Source organism: Notolepis coatsorum (genome assembly GCF_963971535.1).
Source record: "Notolepis coatsorum genome assembly, chromosome: 3".
NCBI lineage: Eukaryota > Metazoa > Chordata > Actinopteri > Aulopiformes > Paralepididae > Notolepis > Notolepis coatsorum.
The window spans coordinates 79,009,799-79,013,959 of record NC_140167.1 but is presented as its reverse complement, the minus strand read 5'-3'; positions in this window follow the sequence as shown (position 1 = coordinate 79,013,959).

Below are 4,161 nucleotides of genomic sequence, written 5' to 3'. Positions count from 1 at the left end.
CTCCATTCTCATTTAAATTGGCCTGAAAACAACACCAGTGGATGAGAGAGAGAGAGAAGAGAGAGAGAAGAGAAGAGAGAGAGAGAAGAGAGAGAAGAGAGAGAGAGAAAGAGAGAGAAGAGAAGATATAGAGAGAGAGAGAGAGAAGAGAGATAGAAGGGAGGAAGAGAGAAGAGAGAGATGAGAGAGATAGAAGAGGAGAGAGAGAGGAGAGAAGAGAGAGAAGATAGAGGGAGAGAAGAGAGAGCAAAGAGAGAGAAGGGAGGAAGAGAGAGAGACAGAGAGAAGAGAGTGAGAGAGAAGAGAGAGGGAGAGAAGAGAGAGAGAAGAGATCTTGAGAGAAGAGAGAGAAGGAAGGAAGAGAGAGATGGGGGAAGAGAGCGAGAGAGAGAGAAGAGAGATAGAAGGGAGGAAGAGAGAAGAGAGAGATGATAGAAGAGAAGAGAGAGAATAGAAGAGTGAAGAGAGAGAGAAGAGAGAGAGAATAAACAAAAATAACTAAACAGAGAGTACAAGGTGGTCAGGTATTCTGACAAAATAATTAAGAAAAACTTTGGCACGGTACAGACTGAGTGGACACAGCCATAGAAACAGACTGAGTAGACACAGCCTGGCTATAGAAACAGGCCGTCACAGGTAGAACTGGCTGCCCAGAGAGGCCAGGCTGTGTTCACTTTGTCATCAGGGAGATGTTGAGACAGAATCTCACTTCCTACACTGTGAGAGATATAAGAATCTAAGAGAATTGTTCTTTGATACAATAAATGTAATTGATCCAGAGTTTAATTGGTGTAACAGAACAGGTCAGGTTAATTCGTTACTGTGTGTATTATAAGTGTGTAACAGAACAGGTCAGGTTTAATTGGTCACTGTGTGTATTATAACTTATAAGTGTGTAACAGAACAGGTTAGATTAATTGGTTACTGTGTGTATTATAGTTTTGTAACAGCCACTGGTCAGGTTAATTGGTCACTGTGTGTATTATAGTTTTGTAACAGCACTGGTCAGGTTAATTGGTCACTGTGTGTATTATAGTTTTGTAACAGCACTGGTCAGGTTAATTGGTCACTGTGTGTATTATAGTTTTGTAACAGCACTGGTCAGGGTAATTGGTTACTGTGTGTATTATAGTTTTGTAACAGCACAGGTCAGGTTAATTGGTCACTGTGTGTATTATAGTTTTGTAACAGCACTGGTCAGGTTAATTGGTCACTGTGTGTATTATAGTTTTGTAACAGCACAGGTCAGGTTTAATTGGGTCACTGTGTGTATTATAGGACATACCGTATGGAACAGGTTGCTGCTGTTGGGTTCTGTCACAGTGAGAACCGGTGGGGATGGGGTTGTGTACAGGGCGGCTCTCATCTCGCTCTCCTCTCTTTCCGCTCGAGAGCCGCCAAGGAACCGAGAAAGGGAACCTCTCTTCCCTCTTCTCTCCTCTCCCTCCTCTCTCTCGCTTCCTCGCCGAAATCACCTCCAGACGAGACGCGGAAGCGAACATCTCCTCTCTTCCTCTCATCTCCTCTCCTCTCCTCTCCTCTCCACTCCTCTCTTCCTCTCCTCTCCTCTATTCCTCTCCTCTCTTCTCTTCTCATCTCTTCCTCTCCTCTCCTCTCCTCTCCTCTCCTCTCCTCTCCTCTCCTCTCCTCTCCTCTCCTCTCCTCTCCTCTCCTCTCCTCTCCTCTCTTCTCTTCTCCTCTCTTACTCTCATCCCCTCTCCTCTCCTCTCCTATACACTCCTCTCTTCCTCTCTTCCTCTCTTCCTCTCCTCTCCTCTCCTCTCTTCTCTTCTCCTCTCTTACTCTCATCTCCTCTCCTCTCCTCTCCTCTCCTATACACTCCTCTCTTCCTCTCTTCCTCTCTTCCTCTCCTCTCCTCTCCTCTCTTCTCTTCTCCTCTCTTCCTCTCATCTCCTCTCCTCTCCACTCCTCTTATCTCCTCTCTCCCTCTCTTCTTCTTCTCTCTTCTCCTCTCCTTCTCTTCTCTCTTCACTCTTCTCTCTTTTCTCTTCTCTCTTCTCTCTTCTCTCTTCTCTCTTCTCTCTTCTCTCTCTTCTCTCTTCTCTCTTCTCTCTTCTCTCTTCTCAATTTAAAGGAGCTTTATTGACATGGGAAACATACGTTTACATTGCCAAAGCCAGTGTTAAAACAAATAAAACAAAGCACAACAGTCAAACAGATAAATCAGAAGAAATCAGTACTTCTCTTCTCTCTTCTCTCTTCTCTCTTCTCTCTTCTTCTTATCTATTTTTCTTCTCTGTTCATCTTCCCTTCCCTTCTCATATTTCTCTTCCTCTCCCCTTCCTCTCTTCTTCCTTTCCTCTTCTCTCTTCCTCTCATCTCCTCTCTCTTCCTCTCCTCCTCCTCTCCTCTCCTTCTCTCCTCCTCTCTTTCTCTCCTTTCCTCCTCTCCTCAACTCCCCTCTTCCTCTCTCCTCTCTTCCCCTCTTCCTCTCCTCTCCTCCTCATTTCCTCTCCTCTCTCCTCCTCTCTTCCTCTCTCCTCTCCTCCCCTCTTTCTCTCCTCTCCTCCCGTCCTCTCTCTCCCATCTCTCTTTTCGTCTCTACCCCCCCCCCCCCTACCCGTCTCACTAACATGTTGGCCCCTCCCCTGCAGATCAGCGGTGTAATACCCCCAACACCCCCCTCCCTCCCCAATCTCTCTGACAGACATGAGGCCATCAGACCCCCCCCCCCCCCCCCCCCTCTCTCTCTGACAGACACAGGACCATCACCCCCCCCCCCCCCCCCCCCCCCCCACCCCCCCTTGTGACAGACGCGGGACCATCTCAACCCCTAGCGATCGTTGCAGTTCAATCTGTGGTGTTTGGGATCATCCTGCTCTGCTATTGTAGAGCGTGTTAATCTGTCTATTGATCAAGACACCAGTTAATTACAAACCACATCAGCCCTCGGCGGCTCCAGCGTATAGGATCTGCTCTCTGTCACACACTCGCATATCGACAGGCTGACAGGAAGCTTGTAGTCCAAAAATTCAACTTGTCCCCCGAACTGAAGAAAAAGCAGTTGATTTTCCCATTGACTTACATGTGTTTTAGGGGGCACTTCATCAGGCTATTGTGTTGTGTTTTTCTTTTTTTTAACAGGTTGTAGAATTATTCTGGTGTTAGAATCACATACTGACAGTATCACATGCCAACAGCTGCTGGAGCTGAAGGCAGGGCTGGAAGATATTTCCATTGACATACATCTTTTTTTGTATTAAAGGCTAAATAAACCATGTTTATATTAGATTACATTAGATTCAAATGTGTTGTCATCATACAGCACAAGTACAGTACAAGGAAAATAAGTTTGTCATCCAACCAGAGTGCAAATGTAACAATAAAGTGCAATAGTAATATACAATGTACAGGTGATTAAACTGGGTATACAATATATAAATGAGTACCACTGAGTAATAGTGCTAATTCGATGTATGTACAGAGTTGTAGAATTAATATGTGCAGTGATACAGGTATAAAGACACACTATGGTAGTAAGTCATACTAGCCAGCAGCGTAACTAGTAAGAGTAGGTATAAGGGATAGATACATAAAAAGGATTATATGCAGGTAACTACAGACAGAAGTGTACAGTATATATATAGTATATACAGCATTATTGTACATGCTACCGTACAGTTATATGGGTTATATGCAGGTGTATAGAAAGGATTATTCTCTGTTTGATGCTGTCAGTCTGACAGACAGCTCCCAATCAGACTCGTTCATGCTCACAGACTGAACTTGTCAATGCAAATCTAATTGTGATAATTATATGAATTATAGATTAGTTACCTATTGACTCCCATCATGTATTACATTTTTATAAAACATGATTCAGTGGTGAAACAACTCATTTTATGAGGATTAAAGATCATAAACTCGGATGAGAAGCAGGTTGTTTCTACATTGACACCCATGCATTTTATCCCCATTGACTCCCATTAATTTGTATCACCATTGACTCACATTCATTGTTTTATCCCCATTGACTCCCATTCATTTTATCACCATTGTCTCCCATTCATTTTTATCACCATTGACTCCCATGCATTCTATCCCCATTTACTCCCATTAATTGTATCCCCACTGACTCCCATGCATTTTATTTCATTTTCAAACAGCTCCTTCTGTTGTTATGGACGCTCTGAGTCTCTG